General features: G+C 36.8%; 1 protein-coding gene and 1 pseudogene across 6 annotated transcripts in view; one reads left to right on the top strand and one right to left on the bottom strand.

Annotated features, from left to right (window-relative positions):
• ADAMTSL1 (ADAMTS like 1) overlaps positions 1–25836 on the bottom strand; it is a 399489-nt gene that overhangs the window by 311316 nt on the left and 62337 nt on the right. The window lies entirely within an intron of this gene.
• Positions 11008–12132, top strand: LOC135407257 (sentrin-specific protease 5-like; annotated as a pseudogene).

The following is a 25836-nucleotide window of genomic DNA, read 5'->3' as shown; positions in this document are numbered from 1 at the left end:
AATAACAAATGACAAATATGCATCCAGAAAAATAATTAAATTGACAATCTAATTTAAATCTAGAGACTGAATAATTTTAAAAACTCATTATTGTTCTTCGTCTTTGAATCACATTGCTCAGAGTTTTGTTTTTTTTTTTTCTTCATCTACAGAATACTCTAGGCTTCTTTGAATTTTTCTGAGTTTTAAAAGGAGAAGCTGGCAAGTTCTCCAGAATCACTTCATCACACTTTCTGAGCACTCCAAGCACTATATTTTCCTCACAAAATTAAAATTTCACAGTTATAGTCATCACATTTTCTTCAGTACTTGAATCTTGGGCATTTTTGACCCAAGACTAATGAACATCAAAGAACTTTTAAGCACAGGAGTCAAATTACTCATTCATCTTCTTTCTTTATTGTTAAATTTTATTTTGTTATAGAATAATGAGCTCTGTAGAAAATTGATTGAGCTGACATTATGGACTTTGTCTCAAATCCTACCAACACAGAGTTAAGTACTGACAGTGTAAATTCTTGTTTTTTTTTTTTTATCTCTCTCATATTAATGAAAAACTAAGGCAATTATCCAACATAGTTCTTCAAAAGGTGGGGTTCTATATGTAAATCATACTTTCTGATTGCTGTCTTGTCATATGGTTGTACCTCTGACCATCTCTACTTTATTGGGAACTAGAATCTCAGGAATGATCTGGCTGATGGTTATTCATTACATTTATACTATTATCTGCTAATCAAATCATACAATATTTATAGCAAGACAGATACTTCAAATAGCCAACACAGACATTAGAAAATAGTAGTAAAAGTATATTTATGACCTGCCACTCAATCAGATAGGTTTTTGTTACCTCATTTCTTTACAATAAAGCACTGTAAATTCCATTCAGTCCAGGTAAGTATGTTTTTTCTTGGTTGAATAGCTAAACTACCATTGTTTCCATCAATACAATGGTTGGTTTTGGTTGTACTTTATTATCAGATTCATCAGCTTTTGTGACAATACTGAAATAGAAGCCAGTGTTTTCTTATGCTTGTGATACACTAAGTCATCCACTAAGAAAATTACGAGCATGAGATTTTTTGTATGTCTTTCTACTGTGATTTTCCTTGTAATAGATGATTTGATTCATAGACTATGAGGAAGATTTTTCTTCACATTGCATTTTAGTTTAAAAATACATTTCATGAGATTTGTGATGCTTTCTGGCAATGGTAAGACTGGTTTTAACAACTTTAGAGTCCTTTTAATTCTGAATACTATGTGGATGTAGGAGTTTTAGGATTTATTTTGTTTTCCTTAGGATGGGGGGAAAAAAAAAGCTGTGGCTTTACATGATTAGAGGTTTCCGTTTCTATCCCTCTGTATTTAGACCCTCTATCATGTATTATCTATGAAGTCAGTTAGGTTAGACTCTTGCAAACAGAATTTCTAACTTTTCTCAGCTCTCTATACTTACTCTAAATAAGGATCTGAATGTTTTCTGGAGATAGTGATAGCAGGGCTGGGTATTTGACACAAACTAGCAAGTAACAGATCAGATATACAGCTGTAGTAAATTAGCAAAGCTTCATTGAAGCTATTGCTTTATACCCTCAGAAGAATTATACCTGCTTTAACAAAAATACTTTTTTTTGAAATCACAGCAGGACTTTCTAATTATTTATTCAGCATTCCATACATCGTTCTGGCTGTACTGTTTAGCAGGTTACTACGTCTCTAATTTACTTTTCAGAATATTTTGTTGTCTGAGTATAGTGGCCAGTGACACAGCAGCTGCCCAACACTAAGAGCTGGTGCATCCAGCCAGACAACACGTTCCTCACATTGCTTCCAGCCCATGCTAAATCCCACTGCCTCTGCCAAGCATAATTAAGATCCCCTTCACTCCCTGTATTACAGGGTGTCTTCCTAACTGCACATACAGCAGAGCACCCCTTTTACATGGTGGTGTGTTCCTACAGTCAATAGAGAATTTGCTAGAATTAGAAAGTCCTGCTGTGATTTCATATACCTTTTGTGGGCAAACTTATTTGAAACTTCTTTAGTGTTAGATTCTCCTCTTAGTCTCACCAGATGATGTTTCACAGCATTTTCAGAGTTTTACAGTATTGAAGGCCAGAGGCCACATCCATTATCAGCTATACATTTCAGATGTAATTCCTGCATTAAGCCATGTGATCTGTATTACTCATAAATAACTTTTGGATGAGGAAAAATATGTAATTTAGAAGAAGTACCCCATCTCAAATGCATCTTATGACTTGATGATTAGGCGGCATGAAATAACATCCTGTACTAGCATAAGTTCATTATACAAAAGAGAGTTATTATACCTGAATTCCATCAAAAATGCTTTTCAGTGCAGTTTGTCATATCTTTCTGTTTAAAACATAGTATAGCTTAACTAAAAAAGCAATCATGGTAGAGATAAGACAAAGAAATACCAGCTATAGAAAGTTTAACATCCAGCAGCTACGACAACTGCTAGATTACTGCCTGTATTTAAGGCTGAGGCATAGATAGAGGCAGAATCCAGCAACCAAGAGAGTCTGCACAGAGGTAGACAGAGCAGAAAACCAAGTAGACTCTCAGTAAGCTCTCAAATGCCTGCCATGATACTGCTCTGAGGGCCTGCTTGCCTTCAAGAACTTGAAATAGACTCTTTCTCAGCATGAGGTTACTGCCATTGGAATGGCATCCATGTAGAACAGGGAAATTCATCCTGCCTGTTCAGGGTCTGATTAGTAACCCATGAAAACAAAGAAGGGGAAAAAAAAAAAAGAAAAAAAAGAAAGACCATTATATAAAGAAGAAAAAGAGTAATATAATAAAAACCCCTCCAAACTAATATAATAAAAAAAGAGTAAAACTGTAAAAAAAACCCCAAACAACCAAAGCCTGAACACCAAGAAGATAATTCAGCAGTTTTAATCTGCAGATTTTACAGTTGCATTATCTAAATAAGGAAACAGAAACTAGATTGACTTTATTCAGAAATAAATTTTTTAATATAATATCTTCTTTGAAGAATGCAATAAAGTATTGAAATCCTGATCATGATCAAGAAGGTCTGGAAGACTCCATCACAAAGTATAGAATTGAACAAAGCTCCTGGATTTTCAAATTTGAGTTTTAAACTGGAAGAATGTAATCTATTCACAGGTGGAGTACATTCTTTTCCACGTTTGTTTATTTACATTTAACTGTGGACCTCCTGAAGGTAGCTATTAATGTGACACAACCAACAGTATACAAAACATGACATTCCTTCCTGTCTAGAAGCCCAGACCTGGGCCACTATAAGGTATAAAGGACAGATTCTGTCTCTCAGATCTCTAGTAGAGTACACTGAGTCACAGCATATTCAAAGGAAGATTGGAAAGAAAAACAAGGTGCTGTTTCAACACCTCTGAAACAGTCACCATGATAAAAAGACCAAAAAATGTCATTAAATGTCACATGCTTTACACCACCAAATTTACTCATGCCAAGCCATCGTGATCCTGGAAGACAGCTATGGTCTCCAAGAAATAATGTAAGAATATATTTTTTGTTCACAATAATTAAAATAATTTGAAACTAACTTTCGACTCTGTTGATATGTATCACTTGCCCTGATACCTTTGACAGCAAAGCAAACACTCTAAACTGAACTTACTTTTTTTCTATTGTCTCACATCTCAAGAATGGAAACAGGACAGTGTTATCTAGTTCCCACAAGACAGTTTCTTACATCCTTCCCATAGCCTTCAAGTCTAGGGAGAAAATACTGCCCACAAAAAACCAAAATCCTCCCCAAAGGAGTACCTCCTGTAGTGATTGCATTCACAGACACATCTTGATGAAGGACTTTAAATTTCATGTGAATAATTTCTGAGATAAAAAGTTTCGTGCTTCTAAGTTTACACTCCAGGAAAAGGCAGCCAATTTTATGAATGAGAACAAAAAATTTTGTAAAAGCTAATACACTCTAAATCTTAGAGTAGCCAATCTCTATGCATTACAGCTGCCAAAGAGCTCTCACTACTTCCTTAGTCTAATGCCACTATCATCCATCTCCTTGGCACTCTGGTAACACACATCAGCAAGGAACGAAGGAAAAGTGAACTCTCACACAATGGTAGTTGAAATGATGGATGAGAAGGCATGGATAAACAATTCTCCCTGTAGTTGAGAAGCTTAGCCGCCTTCTTGGTCTCGGAGTCCAAATCCATAAGAATCCAGAAAATACAATGAACTCAAATGAAGTTACCAAAAATATCTACAAAATTATCAGTATAGTTCTAGAATTCTTTCAAACACATGGATAAATAGAAGGTATATACCCACAGAAATAGTATTTACTTTATGACATAGGTTCCATATACTGAAAGAAAAGGAAAAAGGGGAAAAGGAAGGCAGTAAGAGGGAGTAAACATAGTATTATTATAGAATACTGTTACAAATAGATTTGTAAAAGAAGAACATCACACTGAATTAAACTTAACCAGGTACTTCAGTGGTAGCAAATTAATATAAGGCAGTGCTAATAAATTTTATTCACTCTCTTGATGACTAGGAAAAAGAAGTCATTTAAAAGTAATCCACCAAACCATTTTTCCCATTTGGCTTGAATGCTACACACAACATTATTTATTTAAAAATGTATCTCTTTATGGTCTGTTGATTTCCCAGATTGAAATCTTCTTTTTTTACATGTTTATGGCTGCTTCTTTGTCAATAAACTTAAAAGAAACAAAGCCATCTGGCATGAAGTACACACAGCTGCCTCCCACCCAAAATGGTGCTATGCTAAAAATAATTGGTATTCTGCGCAAATGCTTACAAAAAAACAGCAGAAAAACCATGGAGTAGGCAAAGAAATTACAACAGACCACTTGTTAAGGTCAAAATCAGTTCCAGTTTTCACTCATCTGATGATTTAATAAAAGGACTTTTTTCCCCCCTTAATGAGACTCAGTGCAAAACTTCATTCATATGAAAGTTACTGGCTGGCTCAAAATATATTCCCTAAAATAAATTCTTCCAATTTGAATTTATATCCTCACAATCCTGTTTATTCTTCTCCTATTAGTATTCAGAGTGTTGCTTTATTTTTCTTTAGAGTTAATTAAGAAATGTCTTAAACTTCCAGTGTCCATGTATGAGCCTTTGATTGCTTTTTCCAAGTAAGTTCAACTTCTTTTTAACCATCTGTTAACAATCTTTAACAATCTCTAAATAGTGATTGGTCAAATCTTGAATTCGGCCTTGTTCCTCAATACCTTGTTCCTCAGACAAAATCACCAAGTATGAGACTCTGGGGTCACTGCGAACAAGAAAAAACTTGATGACATTCTGTGAATAGATCTACTTATGGATGATCTGCAAGCAGACAACTAAACAGATTTAACAAATCATTTGCTGCCCAAAACTTGCTCAGCAATGACAGTTTCTAAAATATTATTAAGCAGCTTGTAGAAAATGAACACAAGAATCATCTTCATATTTGATTCACTGGTGACTCAGACTAAGGATTAAAGACAGCTCATTTGTTTAAATAATTCTCTGAATCGCAGATGAAGATGTTTTAATGAGTATAATTTTTCATTTTTAACTACCACAAAACAAAGCCAACTTTGTTCTTATGATTAGAACTGTAAATTATGAGGAGTTTGGGTTTTAGACTAAAACTTCTCCAATATAAATTTAAGTAGAGGAGTGGTCACGGTAAGTAATTAAAAGCTGTCTATTCAGTACATAAATACATCTACCCAAGCAGAAAATGATATTGAAATTACCTTAGGTTTCAAGTGCCTTCTTCTTTGTTAATTCTATGCATTATTTATTGCCTTCTATTACATACATTAGGTATTGGGATATTTCTTACTTCTCAAATTTGTTCGTATTTTGTGCAACACAACACATACGCTTCTATTGACATATGCTTCTGTCTCATTTGAGTGTATGTTGTGTTAAAGATGAAAACTGATTCCATTCCAGTAGGAAATCGGGAATTGAAAATATGATTCTTGTCTTGACACATGAAGTTATGTCTTACTCTCCTATTTTAATATCAAGTGGGGGTTATTCTGAAACAGCTTTTCAGTGTGAGTACTGGTAGTGTAAAAGAAAAAAAAAAGTAGTTTAAAAAAATGGAACCTAAAAATCAACCTGGAAAAAATGAGGGAGTTGTACAAAGGAAATTCCTCTTAGTTCTATTTTCATATGTAAGAAAATTGACTCACACAGTAGAAAAAAAAGTTATTTATCTTTCAACACCTATTTTGGGGCACATACTCCTCTGATAAACGTACCTCAGCATGCAAGTCACATTTATTTGAGAAAAAAGGGCAAAACACTCTCTCTTTCACTAAGCAGGAGGCCTTGAAATTGACTTACTTCAGACGTACTTTTTCGTCTTCATGTAACAGTTTTAATCAGATACACAAACAAGACACAATTTACTGTTTATTATATATTACTTTATTATTTATTTTGAAGTACTCAACTCAGAAAACATTTTGTCAACATTAGAAAAGAATTATCTAAGGATAAATAATAATAATAAAAATAAATCTTGGCATGCTTCAGACATCTTATCCAGCACAGGAATATTAAAAGTAATTCCTTATAATCCCTAAAATGTGTTTCTATGAAGAATTTCTATCCCAACTATAGAAGGAATTTATAGGATATCATGAACCAAGGAAATCATCACTTGACTCCCCTCAGACAATTGTAAGTCCTCTCTACCACATTTATTTTCTCACCTATTACACAATCTCAGCCATCTGTGAGTGCTCTTCCAGGACTTAGCAGGACTAAAGAGGGCTCCCTTACTATAACTTTAATTTTACAAAATGGGAAATGTGATCATTTGAGTATATTCATAATATTGAAATAATGCAAGAAGCAGGTGTTTTCCAACAAGAACTCAGTTCCCAGTCGTACTGTTCCATTAAACAGATTTCCCTGCTTCTCTCTTGCCTGCCAGTGACACAGTTCCAGAGCTGCTATATTTATTCATGTGATAGCAGGAAAAGTTTTAAAGATTGTTCAACTCTTTAATGTTTAGTTCTCAAGAAAATGGACCACTTCAGTTTTATTTAAATAATTTTAATCTGTATTACTGTTGCACTTCTATAATTTAAACATAATATGTGACTAAAAAGGGAGCAACTAATGGTCATTGGTTTGATGAACTTTTTATGGGGTTGTAAATTGCTTCAGAAAAATAAATGTGTGCCTCCACCTACAAAAAGCTTCATATTTCTAAAACCAAAACCATAAATGTTTTTGAAGTTGCTCAGATATTTAGTTTCTTGGTTTTCCCATCAGTTTTATTTATCCCAGGAGAGAAAAGTGCTAAAACACCATTAAGACAGACCAACTGCTCTTACAGTCATCCCAGAGAGAGAAGAGCAGGAAATACTACCAGTTTTACACAAAAATTTCAAGTAATTCTTAGTTAAATTTTGCAGATTCTTGTGCAGATTCTAAATCCTCAAGAGATTTAAGCAAACTAAGAGTTCTTATCTTCCAGGATTTTCTCTCTATCCATATAAACATTCCTAGCCAGGGCTCATTGAATGAGGACCATGCAGCTTTTCATAACATTAACTTCCTAGATAAAATACACATAGAGGCTGCATTAATTTAATCTTCAGTACTATTTTAATTTTCTTTTAGAAATAGGCCTATGTGATTAACTCCTGTCTAAGACTATCTAGAAGATAGTCTTATGCTATGAACGTGGTTGAACAAAAATAAACTGGAGCCAATATAAACTAAACCCACTTATTTCAAGGTATCATGTTTCATGTTTTGCTTCACTTGTAGCACATCTGAATTTTGAAAAAACAATTCTACGTATCCAGGGATTTCCTTTTCCTATTTAATTTGTAACTACAATTCTACCAAAACAAATTAGGAAATTAAGTCATGGAAGTAAGTTACTACCAGTTAAAAATCTGAAAATGTCCTGTTAAGTAGTCATTTTCAAAAGTAAGCTAGGTGGATAGATCTTTGTTTACTATACTTCAAAACAAATGAGCACAGATTATTAAGTGCATGCATCACTTTTAAAAGGCATAACATAGATGCAGTTGCTCTCATCTTTCAAATAAGAACATGATGGATTTTATGCCTTTCAGTACAATTTCAATTTTGAAAGCCTCTGTTTTCTTTTCACAGTCATGAACACCTTTGTGGAACAGCAAACTGCAAAGTTGGATTAAAATATTAAATACAGTTTTACTGACATGAAAAATCATCTGTGTAAAATAATTTATGCAAAACCAAGTAACTAGAACCAGGCTACCAATTATATGTAATCATCCTGCCTGTCTAACACTGCTAGACTACCAACTACCTTTCACTCTAGACAGTGCATTGATGCTAAAAAATGTTGAGAGACTCTTCTACAGGTTAAAAAACTTTTGCCCTGGAGAATTTCTTTGCTTCCTTATTAAGAGTTCATTATGTCAGATTAGCTGTAATTGAGGATCAATGCCACTCAGAGGTGCCTTGACTTTTCAACAGTTGAATACTATTTTATTGGCAGGAAATTAACAAGAGGGGTTTGCTGGCTGGCATTGAACAGCAAGCCACTGTTTACCAACTTTGTGTTTCTAACCACAAAGTAAAAGTATATTCTGGGGCCAGCCTGACAGATCACATCACAGGAGCAAGACAGCAAGACAAAAAGATGAAGCATTTGCTCACCAGTGCACATCAGTCCTTTTGAGAGCTGAAGTATAAAACATGGATGATAAGAAACAGAGACATGTAGTAATCTTTTATAAGAACAAAAAGGATGTCATCTGAGAAGAATGGGAATTCATCTTCAACGAACACTTTTCCTTAAGCACTCTGCATGAAGAGGGTTATCTCTTTAGGTAATGTACTAGCCTCGTAGCACAGAAGAAAAAACACAAAACAGAAAAGCACTGTCGCTAGAAGGACAACACATTCCAAAACAGCAAGGAGATGCTGTTGTAATCCATTCTCTTTCCCCTGAATTTCTGCCACAGGGACCTCAAACACTGGGTCTCTGAGGAGGAAGAGATGCCAACTGTGCTCTTCCTGAGCAGCCTTTAGCTGTTAATTCATTAAGTGTCAATGAAAGGTCGCCTGTTCGCCAGGTCGCCTGTTCACCACGTCCCCCGGGCTGGCTGTCTGCAGCAGTGGGTGGTGACTAATGAGATGATGTAACCCAAAGTGGCTGTCGGCAGTAGGTCACGGTTCATCTGCTTCCACTAAGGAATTACAGCTGTGCAATCTACAGCCTTTACTCAGGAGAATTAGCCACATGCGTGAAAGCATCCTGTAGCTGTTACTTCTATCTTCCCCAAAGCTACAGGAAAGGAGGGGATTAGAGAGAACCACAGTGGGTCACTGGTATGGCCAACATCTAACCTCAGTGAGAGAAGGTCCATTAAACAAAGTAATCACAAAGTATTAAGACATGCAGGTGAAAACTTAAGGAATATAAGTGCTGAAGCAAGCAAAATACGCTGTTCAAAGTCTCCAGTCTCCCTGATACCAATCCACTTTTTGAGCTGTGGTACACTGTAAAATGGAGCATAAAGCCTGCAAAAAGGGTAACATCAATCCTTCAGAAGAAAAGGCTAGTAATTCTGAGAAACAAGGTAACACAAAAGAAGTGGAAAATATGCCGGAAACATATTGTTAGGAAATTGCTGGTTGGCTCCCCTCATTTTTTAGGAAAGCTAGCAGATTTCCAATTTCAGCGTGTGCCCTTTGTCTCTCATTCTCATGACAGACATTCTAGTGAGGATCAAATGAAGGATTTTTCTCAAAAACAAAAATAAATTAAGGAAAAGTCAATTAAATTTGAAAGGAAAATACTTAAAAGTTTCTCCTATAAATGTGGTCTACCCTAGTATCAAAGATATCCCTACGTATGCACCAAGTGACCTTAAGTCATTAAATCCCTATGTGATCCAGTAGCTATCCAGGTAGCCATCCCCATCACTGCAGAAATGGATTTATTTGGAACAGTGAGTTGTCCAAAACAAAGAGGATCAACTAGCCATTCTAGCCATTTTCAGAACAAAGTGTCTGACTACTTCATCCAGGAGTGTTTGATGAGAAATTTTGGATTGTATTGAAGATGCTTCCTGAAAAGTGGTAGAAGTGCATTTACCGGTTTGTATGTTTCAGCGTGGTGACTAACATCCTGGGTGAAGGAACCCCACCCTTCCTTCCAGATATCCCCTAGAGGATTCCTCTGCAGAACTGAATAAACTGTGCCTTTCACAGTGTGTAAGGCAAAACACATAAGATATGCAACAATTTTAAAAGTTCTAGCAGATTAAGTTTAATGCAGTGAAAGCCTGCAGTGAAAAATTCCGAAGTGTGAGGAGGGGACAGGCTAGAAAGCTGCCTTCCTGTATTTCTGTTAACTCTCATGTTAACTTTATTGTCTGTCCAATGTGTAGTTGTGAGCACACAGTGTTACTAATGTTACTGTGTCTGTGTGTGCGTGTAGAAAAGTGACCAAAGTTTTTGCCAGGAGAAAAAAGAAAAAATGGACCGTTTGTGGAGAGAGAGGTGAAATCTAAAGAGATAATACAGGGAATTGCCTGATAATCTTAATTTTTCTGTTCTCTTCTCAATAGACCATATGCCAGAAAGACTGAGAAGTGGAAATTGATTCTTAGTCAATTTTTTTTAATGCAAATTGTTGCTGAAAACCAGAAAACACTCTATGAAAAAAAAAAGGAAACAAAAGGATATAAATGCTCTTTCACTCAAAGATATCTTGCTAGAAAAGATAACAGCGCCAATAACAAACTCTAAAATAGAACTGACTCTTAGTTTTAGGCTTGCATTGATTTGTTTAGGTTTATTATAGTTGGGGATTCAAAAGACAAATTCTACCTTACTCAGATTCTATGAAATATAAATATGCGTAATTTTGAAGGTATCTAAAATTGTCTTAAACTGCATCTGTTCTAGTCTCTGTGCTAAGCAGCAGAGATGTGTAGACCAGAAATGTTGCTGCTTTGCCAGGAAGCATCCCTGATCCCCTGGTATGCTCCTATAAGACCCTTATCCATGGAGCTGATACAAAATGAGGACAGGTCTAGCCAAATGGAAGTAGAGGGCTCCTTAGACATTTTTAATTCAAAATTACTAGATCACCCTTACTGTAAAAGGCTCTCCTCCTCTCGAGGAGCCTTCACCAGAAAGCACAGAACTAAAATCAGGAACTCAGAAGGGAGACAAAAGGGTCAGTCAAAAAACTTCCTGGGTGATTGATGAGTAGTTGGCAACATGGCTTTGTGGATTCCTAGATGAAGTTATGAAGAAATATGGCAGTTAAGTACCGCTCTGTGAAAAGGATATCATGGGAAGATTAAAAGAAGTCTTTAATGAAGATTTCTCCCATAGAAAACTTTTTATCACCAGGGAAATCATGAAGTATCAGGAAAAACATCCAAACTCCTCCACTTGCAATTTCCAGGTCTTCTATAATAAGCACATACTAGATATGGATGATCTGGCTACACTGGAAGGCCAGAACTGGCTGAATGACCAGATAATTAACATGTATGGTGAACTCATAATGGATGCAGTTCCTGAAAAGGTTCATTTCTTTAACAGTTTTTTTCATAAACAGCTCGTAACCAAAGGATATAATGCGGTAAAACGATGGACTAAAAAGGTGGACTTATTCAAAAAGACTCTCTTGTTAATTCCTATTCACCTGGAAGTCCACTGGTCCCTCATTACATCCCCAGTTGAATTATTTCATTTTATTATTCCCAAGGCATTAATTTTAAGTTTTGTTCAGAGAACATTCGAAAGTATTTGCTGACTGAAGCAAAGGAGAAGAATGGCCCCGAGTTCCTTCAGGGTTGGCAGACTGCTGTGACAAAGTGCATTCCACGACAAGAAAATAACAGTGACTGTGGGGTTTTTGTGCTCCAGTACTGCAAGTGCCTCACCTTAGACCAGCCTTTTCAGTTCTCCCAAGAAGATATGCCCTGAGTGAGAAAAAGGATCTACAAGGATCTGTGTAAACGCCAGCTAATAAGACTAATAAAATGTAACCAACCTAATTTCTCTGGCACTTCTGACAAATTGCAGCTGGTGTTTGTGTACTTGAATTTCTGAAAACTTCCAAGAATTTTGAGTGATTCTCAGCTGAGTGGTGTAGCCACTGTCGTTACCTCTATTTTTTGACAAGTTCTTTAACTGGCAGAACATAACAGAGCCGCCATAGAATATTCCTAATGTCAGTTTTGTTCTCTTATGATTCTTTCCTGTATTTAATATTTATTATCTCAGCATGCATATAGGCGAAGTATGAAACTAAACCCATAAAACTGTAGATTTAGTGCACCTTTGAGATGTAGCTAGAAATGACAAATACAAGTGAATTTGTCTAGAAACATAAAGATGCATGGTATGCTTTCTGATGCAATAATGCTTTGAATCAATAACAGATAATAGTTCATAGCGGTGGAATTTAGGTTATGAAACAACTTAAGTGCATTTCAGTTAGAAATTAAAAGTATAACTCCTGTGAGTAGCAAAAAACCCCTTTGCCAAAATGTTCTAGAAAGTTTCCTCAAAGTTTAGACCCCTATCAACATCATGCAGGCTTTCTCTTTAAGTTTTCACAGAAGAGAGATGAGTTCTGATGGGCAATATGTCCCATTTCCTTGACATGATAAAAAGTATTTCAATTAATATTGCAAGCTGTGCCAAATTTAATGTGGTTTATGAGACTATGCTATCATTTCAAAGAGATGAAAATATTCTAGAATACAAATAGATATTACACATGCATATAAGATGGTGGTATGGGCTGGACGTGACCTGACAATGTGCACTTGCAGCCCAGAAAGCCAATTGTATCCTGGGCTGCATCAAAAGCAGCGAGGCCAGCAGGTCGAGGGAGGTGATTCTGACCCTCTGCTCTGGTCTGGTGAGACCCCACCTGGAGTGCTGCACCCAGCTCTGGGGTCCCCAGCACAGGAAGGACATCGACCTGTTGGAGTGAGTCCAGAGGATGGCACCAAAGTGAGTAGAGGACTGGAGCACTTCTCCTACGAGGAAACGCTTAGGGAATGGTGATTGTTCAGCCTGGAAAAGAGATGGCTTCAGGGTCACCTAATTGCAGCCTTCCAGAAGCTGAAGGAAGCCTACAAGAAAGATGGAGAGAGACATTTTGCAAGGGCATGTAGCGACAGGATAAGGGGGAATGGCTTCAAACTGATTAGATAGTAGGAAAAAGGTGGTGAGGCACTGCAACAGGTTTCCCAGAGAATTTGTGGATGCCCCATCACTGGAGGTGTTTAAGACCAGGCTGGATGGAGCTCTGAGCAACCTGGTCTAGTGAAAGGTCTCCCTGTCCAAGTCAGGTGGGCTGAAACTAGATGATCTTTAAGGTCCCTTCCAATCCAAACTATTCTATGATTCTGTGAGGATGAAAAAAAAAACCAATCCATCTTCTGAAAACATTTTTTCGATTAAACTCCAGAAGGCTGATTTTTACAAAACTCTCTTCTGTGATATAAATAGAACAAAGTTATTACTACATCAGTCAGTACCATAAGCCACCTTCTTTCATGGTATGTAATTTTTTCCTGCAAAGGTAAAGCAAGCATCACATGGGACAATGGGCTAAATTAAACTCAATGAAAATAAAACATATAATTTTAAATCTGCAAATACCAGAAAATACCAAATTTCTTCCACCTCTTTCATAATGGCTCTTGATATTGTTAGGCCTTTATTTAAAAATTGGAATTTCAACATTTCCTTTTGTTGAGAACACAGGAAAAATAAATCAAAATAGTGGGAGAGAAACAAAAAGAAAAAATTCTGATATACTTTGATATTCCCAGCTAAAAATACAATTAAATTAATTATTTTAATTATTCATATGTCTTAATTTAGACAATCTATAACAATCTATACAATCAAAATACTCTATAGCCTTCATTCTTCCATAGTAATTTAAGTCACTGTCAGGCTACATGTCCCACATCGCCTCATACACTTCAGACACTTACTGATACTTGGTCCATCAAAGCCAAGTTGGATGGGCCATTCAGCTACCTGGTCTAGTGGGAGGTGTTCCTGCTCATGGTAGAGGGGTTTGAGCTTTTCTTTAAGGTCTCTTTCAATGCAAACTATTCTCTGATTTTATGAATTCTAAATTACAGAAGAAATCAGATATCAAAAGGTTGCATTACTCTAGGAACAAGTAGTGTCATACTGACTTAAAACCAGTAAGTTGTAAAGCTGTAATAATAACTGCACTAATAACTGCACAAGTCTGAACCTGAAATATCAACATAAGAGTCCAACAGATCAGAGTAACTTTTATGGGTTACTTTGCCCATATAGCTTTTTTGCCTCTGCTACATTACAAGATCAAAATTCCAGGGTCAAATGCCCACATTCATACTTGCTTTCTCCTTGATGCTCAGATAAAGGCTTCGTTACCCCTTCTACAAGACAGATTTGTATCTGACTTCATGGATGGGTCTGCAATTATCACTTACAAGCTTTTGCCCCAAATAATGGAGCAAATGTGGTGGAACAAATAACAGCATTATAATACATATATAATTACTACTCCATTATTCAAAATTAAATATTTGAACATAACATGTCTATATACAGTCTGTATTTCTGTTTAAATAAAAATTTCAAGAAAAAACCCTACTTTTCCTTTGTAAAAATTTGCTTATTTTGTGTCAAAACCACAATTTTATGAGAAATTTGCCCACATATATCTTAGAGTTTCTTACACTTCTTAGTGTCTGAGCTGAACAACTTCTTCCCTTACTGAACTGCTATTCACTTATAACTTTACCTTTTTTCCTGGTTCTGCATCAAGCAAGTGTAGTAAAATTGTACTGGTTTAGAGAAAGTAAAAATCAACAGAAAATTTGTTTCACAAGGTTAAAATCTAAGCAGTAAAAAAACTACTCATCTAATAGTCCTTTTTTCCTTTTCCCTTCCTTTTCCCTTTGCTTTTCTGATAATTCATCTGGCTTATCTGAAATTTCACAGTTTATGTTCTTTGAAGATAAAAACTTCCGTGCACCTGTATATCACTCTGTTATTAAAAGAGACATGATAGAAAACTTGTCTGGGTGAAGATTCACAGAAAATGTACAGACACTGATTTTTGCCTCAGCCTTTCCTTTTTGCAGTTACTACCTGGAACCCTGTTAAAAAGAATATATTTGTCATAGCATTAAAGTATTCTGTTTTCTTTTAAAAAAGTGTTATCTTATACAGCTTTTAACTTTTACAAACTAAACCACTTCTGTCAAAGTTCTTGCAAGGTTTTTGTTTTTTGTGCAACTGTTGTGCCAAGCAGGCAACATCTACAGATACATAATTAACACTGAGCAGGTTTCAAATGTATTTCTGACACAGTAGCTACCTGTAACCACTGTGCATCTGAGCATCACTGAGCATCTCCTATCACCAATCACCTCCTTTCCCTTCCCGTTTTCTCTAAAGCTGACCAACAGTGCCAGCTCCACCATCTGGGAAATGCCTGGGAAATACATACAGCTATGGAGGATTTCTCAAATTCTGGCTGGGAGGCAACATAAAAACCTTGTGATCTGAGGGAACCATCTGAGCAAAGCACAGACTGTGTCCAACATGGTCATTTGTGCTACTCAAATGCCTGCAAGTTCCTTGTTGCTCTAGGAACATTGAACAGGGCTCAAGAAACAGCACGTTTCCTACCGGCTGCTTCCTGCTACTGATGTGAAGTCTGCCAAAGTAGCTCGAACTGTTCCCCTCTCCACACCCTCTCCACACCTTGGTCATTAACCTTCCAGTTGCACTGACAACGACAACTCTCTGAAAAAGAATGACAAAATCTGAACTATCTTCTCATACAAAGGGAATGGCTTGCCAAGGATTTGATCTGTAACAAAAAATCAGCCCTTCTGAGTCTACCATTACTTCTAAGAGCCTTTTGTTTAGGAGCATATTAGCATTTTACACACTGCAATTGAGAGGAAAAAAAAAGCTGAATCCAAATCTCCAACAGTTTATTCAGTTTGCCCTTAATTCCACTACTCCTTTCTCCTCCGCACACCCACACACATTTTATGTCTTTATTACATCAGAGACTGCCATCTCAATTATGTAGTACAGTATAGTATAGTACATCTGGTGACTAGGTAATAAATCAGGACTATTTTTCTAAGTGTTTAAATAAAATTATTTTTTCGTCTGCTTCTTCCTAGGAACGACACCATCAGTCCAAATGGCTTGCTTGGCTTTGTGAGCTTTCCCACTAGCTCACCAGGCCTGGCACAAAAATTTCACAGCTGTGCCATATGCTTGACAGTGTAAACAATGAGCCCCTGGTTACGCAACGAAGTTTCATTTTGTGCTCCTCAAGTCTTCACTCACCGCATTCTATGAGGATGACAGAGAAATTTGGTGAACCAACCCTGCCTCCTTGTCTAGCAAAAGAGGTATTAGCGGACAATAAAACCAACCTTCACACTTAGAAATTCCTAACATCTTTTCAAAACAAGACTGGAACAAACTCCAAAGAATTAAGGCCTCAGGTTCCCCCTCCCCGCCCTACTCCTGTCCTACTCTAAGCCAGGCTTGTGAATTAAAAGCACAACAACCACTCATGTAGATTTATTCAAATAGTATTAATGCCAAGTGAAAGAAGAGATTTTACTTTCATACGAAACTGTCTTCACATACTCCTTAGGGTTAATGTTACTTTAAGTATGGTGATACTCTCTTCACTACCTCAGCTCAACACGTAAGCCCCTCAGCCCAAGTCACAACTGTTTGACATGCTGAACACAATCATGTGGGAAACTCAGCATTATATGACAAATCAAAACACAATAATACCTAGAAGAAGAGGAGTCATCAGAGGAGACTAGGCTGCCAGGTTCCTAATGATACTTTGTAAGGCTTCATGTAGAAGCAATCAGACTTGCCTAAACAAGTTCATATTCTGAAGATTATCTTCCAACTAAGGTGATTTAAAATCCTGAGAACTAAAGATACATTTTAGAAGTATGCAAAACCACATTTTCCACCCTGACCATTCATTCCTTTATTTGGTCAGAAGCCCAGATTACTAAGCAAGGAGTACCACCTCCCAATGCAGACTTTGCAAGTGACTGGACTAGGCTCACTGTTATGGTATTTTCTTCAAACCATCTCATTTCAGCTTCAGGTGCATTAAAAGTACATTAATTGAAGATAAGCAATTCAAGCTACAACAATGCATTATATAATTTCAGGTTCTCCTTTACATTGTTATACACATAAGAACGACTACATACATCATGCCAAAGCTTAACATGGTTCATGAAGTTGTCACTAGCATCCTAGTGTCACTAGGTAAGAGTAGAAATAGGATAGGCATCTGTCTCAGCTTGAGACAATTTGGAGGGATGAAGACTGTAGAGAAGCAAGATTCAGGATGGGAACAGTTCCAGGCATGGAGAAAAGCACAGAGCAATTGGCAGGACTTTCATATGGACTTTACTGTTATTATGTGGTTTCACTGTATTCATGCTACACAGTGCACAACTGCACATGCCCAGGCTTCCTCCTCCCCCTTTTGCCTGTGCCCTGTTCTGATTTGCTCCCCCACTTGTCTGTCTGATAGCCCACCTGATGTTCTGCCCCCTTTCCCTGGCGGGACGGTTAAGCATCGGGCACACGCCTGAATAAACAAGTCTGCTTGTCCTGTCCCCTCTTCCCTTCAGACCCGCAACAGAAGACCTCAACAGAAATCTCCTCCCTTGGATTCAATACCCCTGGTTTCTCCAATACAGAGAGAGAGAACAGATACACCCCAATGTAAGTGAAGAAATAACTCGTTACCAAGAAGAAATGCCAATAACAATACTGATAGAACTGGGTTAAATCAACTGATGAGGAGAAACTTCCCAAGTCCGGCTCACCAGACCAAACTGAGATGGTGGCTGTTCTCCCCCACCCGGGAAAAACACACATGGCCACAGGACAGAGACAAAATGGGCCACCCTTCCATGTGGTTTGTCTCCTCCATGCCTGGAAAACTTGGTAGGTGGCTGGAGAGTCAGTGTTGGCAGGAAACAGTGGCTAGCTGGGATTTGATACCGGCAGGCACTTGCATGGCACTGGAGTGAGGCTGCAGTGCTGGTACAGGCAGCCGGAGAGGGGCTGCAGATCCCCCAGGTGACTGGAAGGACCTGCAAGACACCTGTTGGATCCAGTGATGACACTTGGTTGCTGCAATTTTGATGTGCATTGGTCAAAGTGGTGGTCACAGTCCAGATCCATTAAGGTGGTGGTGGAAGCCCTGGTGGTGAGGGAAGCCCTGAAACTCAGTGTTATATATGCTCAGGTTCAGGTGGGAACACCTGTGGTACCTCCCCTGGGCCGAGGAGTTTTACACTGGATGATGTAATACTGTGAGTCACAGGATGCTTCAGGAGTCTTTGACACCTGCTAAGATGATGCAGCTGTCTCTCAGGTCAGTGTGGCTGAGTCCATTGTGGCCCATTATGGTTCATCAACAAGAGATGAATACCTTCAGGCTGGTGTGAATGTTCCTGGGAGTTATCCCAGCTGAGTCATCTGTGTAAGGAAAAAGAAACACTGCCCCACCTTGCAGGATTTGCCTCTTGCTTATCTTGTTTAACACCCAGCTTGTAGCCTGAGGTGTCAGATGTGCACACCTTCTGCACCTGGCCTGGGTGGCCACTCTGCGCATTGTTAGCAAAGCACACACCAACAAAGCACACTGCTGATGGAGCCATGAGCACCAACGGAGCCATGAGTCACTGCAGGTATGAGTCTAATGTTTGAGTCATTAATCATTAGCAGTTCAGTCTCTTTAAAAGCAAAACACTAAAAAAACAAAAAGGTGCATCTGGAGAAAAGAGAAAAAAAAAAGCTGTATACTAGAACTTTTGTGTAACCCAGGATAGTATCCTTCTCTGCACTTACAATCTTTAATAGGAACATAGATGTAGGCCTATGTTCATGATAGATTTAATATTTTACAAATTCAAGGTGATGGTATCAGAAATTTAGATCTGAATCTCTAATAACAGCAAAGTAATTAATGGCAGTTACTAATTCCTTTAATAATAGCAGAAAGCATTGTGTAGGAACAATGATTTTGCTTGTAATCATCTCACATCAGAATTATGAGCCATTCACCACCAGAAAAGACACTGCTAAAAAAATTAATTCTGTTAAAAATAACTCCCTCAAGATATGACTGCAATGGGGCTACCACAAAAATAAGAGCAGATTGAGTTCAAGCCTCTGGAAAACATTTTGTTTCTGTGTTCTGAAAACAGTAGCTAAGCAGCAGACAAGGACTATTTATTCGTCCTATCTTTGCAAGGCTGTGAAACACCTAATGCTAAATTTATGCCATCTAATCATCACTGTGCAGAGGATGCAGATTCTCTCCCCAAAAATACAGTAGTGCCAACTCTACAGCTCTCCCCATTAGCATAGTTTGTACTATAGTGAGATGGCAGTCTGTGATAAATAGCTATTCAACTGTTTTATCTGAGTAATAAATATACAAGAATGAGAGAAAGTTATATGATTATTCAGTTGAAAGCAGCTCAGCTCATTTGAACCTAAAACTATTACACTTTGGAATACACTCAGTTTTCAGAAGTCCCATCTATTCCTAAGTTTTGAGTGTAGCTGGATCAAATTATCATGTCCCCATTAAGTGATTAAACCAGTCCCTGACCATGCTGTTTCTATGTTTGTCTTCATTTTTAACTTCTGTGGCTCCAGAAGTATCCCCCTTCACCCCATTAAAGGTGATCACAGATTGAGAGTTGGCTGTTTTGCCTTTTTATACATACTACTTGGACCATGAGTAATGAGGGGCATTTCATTTAGGGGTGTTCCTAACAATGGGACCCTGTCCAATTGCCATGTGTCTGTTAGCTGAATGTTAAAGCAAGGTCAAGTAAAGTTAGGGAAGTCTCCTTGGAAAGTTATTTGTACCTGACGCTGTTTATTGCTAAAACATCCTTACGCAAAAATAGAAATATATTTAATACTGTGTTCTAGATTTTCAATACACATCTTCAAAGATGATGCACTGTCTTTGTTCTCCTCAATAATCGTTGCTAACTGCTCTGGTAACCCCTCTTTCATTCCAGCTTTAACAAGAAGAACAGCAAACAGAAGTATTACAACACCAAAAGAAATTTCCAGGACTTTATCAGTTTATGAGATTTCTCAAATTACCAGAAACAGTAAGGCCATTAATTTAAGATCAACTTAATCCTAGTACGTACAGGATTAAGGAATATTAAATTCTACTCAAAACACTCCTAAGGGGCAGACAAGAAAGTTGCAAAAAGAATGAGTTAATTAACACATGAAGCACTTGCAAAATCACACCACTGCTTTATGTTAGCCTGACAAAATAAGTTGGGGTGGAGGGGGGGAGAAAGAAAAAAGGCCCGTAAAATCTATCATGACAAAAACAATAGACAACTTGCTTTCCTGAATTTTCACTTACGATGGCTGTAGTTCACAAGTTCACAAGATGAATGGACAAAGCCAAAGTAAACACACTAAGCTAGACATGTGTTCTATATAATCAACTTATCTTAATTTTTGATACTCTTAACTTATATCCCTGAATTAGAAGCATTTAAACAATACATGTTACGACATTTTCAGCTCATAAACATTGCTATCTTGCATTCTTCATTTATATGCCTTTCAAAAATTAAGAGAAATAACCCAGAAAGCACACATAATTTGGTGGCAGAGTGGTTATCACAGTTTGAGGTCATCTGCAAACCTGACAAGTATGCCCTCCATCTCCTCCTCCTGATTACTGAGAGAGATGTGAAACAGAAGAGGTCCCATGGCAGACCCTGTTGAACGTGCCTTGATATCTGCCTCCGGAAAGTGTACAACCCTCTCAACATGACATCCAAACAGCATTTTACTCATCCACCAATCCAAGCTTTGTTGTCCTAAAATAAATCCAAGAACATCGTGGTAGACCATGTCCAAAGCTTTGCTACAGACAATGCAAATAACATCCAGTGTCCTCACATTATGCATAAATCCAGCCTTTTTATCCCTCATAAAAGGCAGTCAGGTGGATCTGGCAGACCATGTTGGAGAAGATTGAGGCAAAGGCGGCACTGAGTATCACTGTTTTCACTGTTTTATCCATGTCCCCTGAAAGCTCCTTCTAAGCTTATATTATTTAAAAAGAAAAACTAAGGAAGATCCACCAGTGGAAAAATGATCATTTCTTCTTTGCACAGAGAGAGGCTAAGGATGACAAAAGTAATGCAAATTTGAGAGATGGCATGGTATCTCTGAGGTGGCAGAAAGAAGCATTTCCTTGGAACCAGAGTGACTTTGTTACCACTGAACTCGCTGGAAGCAATTAAGACCTATAAGTACTGAAATAACTGAGAAATAACTGCTAATATAAATCTTCTGTTTGTTTCTGCTCTTACTGAACTATTTTGCAGTAAGTTTGTCTTTTTGTCCTTTTATAAAGGTGAATTTATTTGGTCTATTTTTAATTGCATTTTTAAGTTTAAAAAGCCTTTGGGGAATTCATTACAGGAGAAAATTTAAGTAAGTTCATTTCAAAGCTCTCACTGTATTCACATCTCATTATTGCCATTTAATTGTTTCTCCATTAGTTCTATTATTTCTCTCTTTTATAGAAGAAACAGACGTTTGTTACTTTATTAAATCAGGGAAAAAGACAGCTTCAGTCATTTCAGACAATACTTTCTCTGCACTGCATTTTATATAATGAAAATTATCTTCAATTATTATCTACCAAAGACATTTCAAAAACTTTTAGGTATGTATTCCTGGGCAAATATAAAAGCTTCAGGATCTTCTAATGCAGCTAAATTAATTTTCCATATGTGAAATGAAAATTATTTTCCAAAATAAGTTACACTTCAGTTTTAAAAAGCACTGCTGAGCTCAAACTGCATTTATGTCCTACACTTGAATTTACAGAAAACAGTGAGGAGTAATATTTACTTAGGCTTCTTGTTTTGCTTTATGTGTGCACATAAATATAATACTTCAACAACTATTATTAGAAAAAATAATTTCGGCTCTTTCATGAAACTGGAACATCTTTTTGTATGTGTCTATTAGAGAGAAAAAGTTTAGTTGAGGTTTCATGCCAACTTAATCTTTGGCATTTATTCTTCAACACACAGCAACATGATTTTCAATTAGCATTAGATCTAGGAAGGTTGTTTTTGTAATAGACCCACATGTTTGCCACGAAATAGGTTGAATCCACCAGCCTGTTTTACACCCACTATATGATAATCTCATGTAGCAAAATACCTCATTTTCTATGATCCCTTACTGAGAACATGCTTTAAACAAAAAACAAAAAAGTTATTTGAAAATACTTTGGGATCATAAAATATGAGGAAAAATAGTGTTCTCTGAGTTCACTGTATATCAGTATTATAGCAGTATAGTGTATTCTTGCTTAAATGCCAAGAGACTGCCTAAAGGAAAATAGTTGGATGCCTTCCAGGACTTCAAAACACAGCCAAGTAAGCTCTAGTGTGTATGTCATCACCTTAACATCAGCTTAAAATACCACTGAAATAATGCAAAACAATATAGCAGATAAGGCTTCGTGAATAACCAGAACTCCAGCAAAATCTGAAAAAAAAAAAAAAAGTTTCAATGTCTTTAAACAGAGTGAAAGCTGTTCAGGAGTCTCAAACAGTTTTGTTTTTTTTTTTTTGTGAACTACCATGTATCATTCTTTTTACTGAAAAACTGAAACTGAAAAAATAAAACCGGTTTCTTCACAATGCCACTGATTATATCAATCTAAATTTCTTTAAGTGCTTACATGTAGGAGGCATGTCCCAGGGGCAGGGGAGCCAAGGGACATGTGCAAGGACAGATGACCCCATTGGTTCTAAGGTCACATGGTTTTAGGGGATAAAAGGGAACGCGAGATTTGAATAAAGCCTCTTTGATTCCACCTTGTCGGAGAGCGGACAGCATTCTTTATCATATAAAGACCTCCACATGACACAAGGGGATTTTTCTCTTCTAAACTAGGTAACAGGGGGTTTTTAAAGAGAAAATCAGTTTATTCATTACTCACTGTTTTTAATTTTCATATCAACTAAAATACTTATGGTAATACCACATCATTTTTCCTGGAGAACTCACAAAACTGTTGGGGATGGTGGTGTCACCAAAGTGACAGGAGACCTCCACCAAATACAACGAGTAGGGAAATTTCTCTCTGGTCTATAATTTATAAATAAGTAAATATTCCCTTATCTCAAATTTTTTTTTATCAATTTACTATTTACAGGGTGATAACCTTATGTGTCTTTGAACTGCATGCCATTACATGGCATGCAAACCACAACCAAGAGACTGAGCTTGCTCCAGAAAATTTACAAACACATTAAAAAAAATCAGATCATTGCATCCCATGAGGCTGAGTTTGAATAACTCATGCCTTTTTTTTGTGGACTTGTCAAAAACAGAAAAAGAACTTTCTTGACACATTTCTACTTCTCCTCTGATTGGCATATTATGTTGTACTAGAGAATGCCAGACTGCAATTTACTAAAGTGAAAACTCAGACAAGGGAGATTATAGCATTATTAGCTTAAATTAACCTGAATATGGAATAAATTGAAGATCAGATATCTCCTTGAAGTTATTTCTGTAGTGTATGGGAATGGGTTTAGCTAAGCTAAAGCACAGATTCCTTGGTCTAAAAACACAGAAATGAGAGCAAGAAATATTATTGTACTTTATCTAAACAATAGAAAGATTCAGACCATAGCTCAGTAGGCTAGTTACTGCGCTGCTTCCCTTATTTAGCATAGTGCTTTGTCGCTTCAAACAAGCCATAGTTTGTAGCATCACAATCTAAGAAATGCCGAAATAATTGTTCATTAACAGACCACTATTTTATCTGTTTTAAGTTCAGCAAAGACAGGTCATAAGTACTGTCAGTTTGAATTATTTTGTGCAAGTACATAACTCTACATTAAGACATTCTGCTTGTTCAAAGAATGCTAAAATGCAGTTAAATAAATTATACTATATGACTTTGAAATTATGAGATCTCTATAAGAGAGTTGAGGCTGTTCAGCCTGGAGAAGAGAAGGCTTTAGAGAGACCTAATTGCAGCCTTCCAGGACCTAAAGGCAGCCTACAAGAAAGTTGAAGAGAGACTTGTTTACAAGGGCATGTAGTGACAGGGCAAGAGGAGATGGCTTCAAAATGAAAGAGAGTAGGTTTAGATTAGAAACTAGGGAGAAATTCTTCACTGCAAGGGTGCCAAGGTGCTGGAACAGGTTGCCCAGAGAAGCCAGGGATGTCCCATCTCTGGCAGTGTTGAAGGCCAGGTTGGATGGGGCTTTGAACAACCTGCTTTAAGTGAAAGGTGTCCCTGCCTGTGGTAAGGGGGTTGGAACTAGATGATCTTTAACACACCTTCCAAGCCAAACCAGCCCAGGAGCCTACGTTCAGCAGCTGTGAGAGTCTCAGTTTTTCAAAGGCAAGGCAAGATATACTGCAGTGTCTCCCAACATCATCCCTGAGTTGCAACTAACAACATATATTCTTTTAAGATAGTCTCATTCCAAAAAATTCAAAGTTGCAAAACTTTGTTTAACTGAAAGTTGGGGGGAAAAAAAATCAGTTTAGAAAGATTCTCCAGATTACTCTTTCCCCTAACTGGGTATTCTTTGGAAGAATACAAAACAATTTTCCCCTCAAATTAATATTTCTGAAAAGAAAAATTAAAAAATTACAGAATATTTCAACTTACATACAAAGCATTTTGACAGATTTGCTACCATATGAAGTTATGAAGTTTTACTTTTCAGCAAAAATCAAATTCTTACAAAATAAAAATTATTTTTCTACCTAACCTGACTGGATTTAGTTTAGAAATGATGAAAGAATGCAGACCAATGAATACATTCAGCTTCTTCTGTAACATTCCCTTTTGGGAAAAATCTTCCTTAATGTGAGAAAACTAACATTTACTCTTACAAGTTGTAAGAGTATCAAGATATCATTTTAAATGTACTAGGAAAGTTAGAAGCATGAGTTATATTTGTCAAAATATTTTAATCCTCAAAGGTTATAATTTATTTCACTTTATTCAATTTATTTCAATTGTTACATTTCTATGCATGTGTATGCATGTGTATTTAATGTGTTTAGTAAATGAAAATGCTATTCATTTCTAGAAACTCTATCATTTCTATCAAGTCTATTTTACAGCCATCCTCAATTACCCTGACAATGGTATCAAAGTGTCATTGTATTACCTGAAGAAAACACTCAGATTTTAAGCCTAGAAATCTGTCAGTTACATAAGATATAATTTTTAAATTCCCTGTTTGCCACAGATAAAACTCTATTATAGTTTTCACTGGCTCAGTAAAGTCAATTTAGAAGCTATAATAAATTTTAAACCAAAAAAAATTATACTGTATTGGATCAACATTTTTGTCCTGAATTGTGATCTAAAAGTCATCTGTGTTTTCAGATTTACACCACAGTGTAAGCTTAAGTTTATCACACTTCTGTGAAATACTTCAATATAAAAAAGTAATCACTGCAGTGATCAGCATCATATTCATCAACAGATTCCCAAGTTTCACTCTGCAACTTCTTGCATGGAATAAGCATTATCTCCCTGAGAGTGATACTGTTAAAAGACTGAACTATTGTTTCCATTATTATAAAGAACGTTGTTCTTCTTGCAGTGAATGATGTGCCTCTTAAACGATAACAGCTGCATTTATATGA

This window comes from Pseudopipra pipra, chromosome Z (assembly GCF_036250125.1).
Source record: "Pseudopipra pipra isolate bDixPip1 chromosome Z, bDixPip1.hap1, whole genome shotgun sequence".
Lineage (NCBI taxonomy): Eukaryota > Metazoa > Chordata > Aves > Passeriformes > Pipridae > Pseudopipra > Pseudopipra pipra.
Note: the sequence above shows the minus strand (reverse complement) of the source record. Positions and strands in the feature narration are given on the sequence as shown.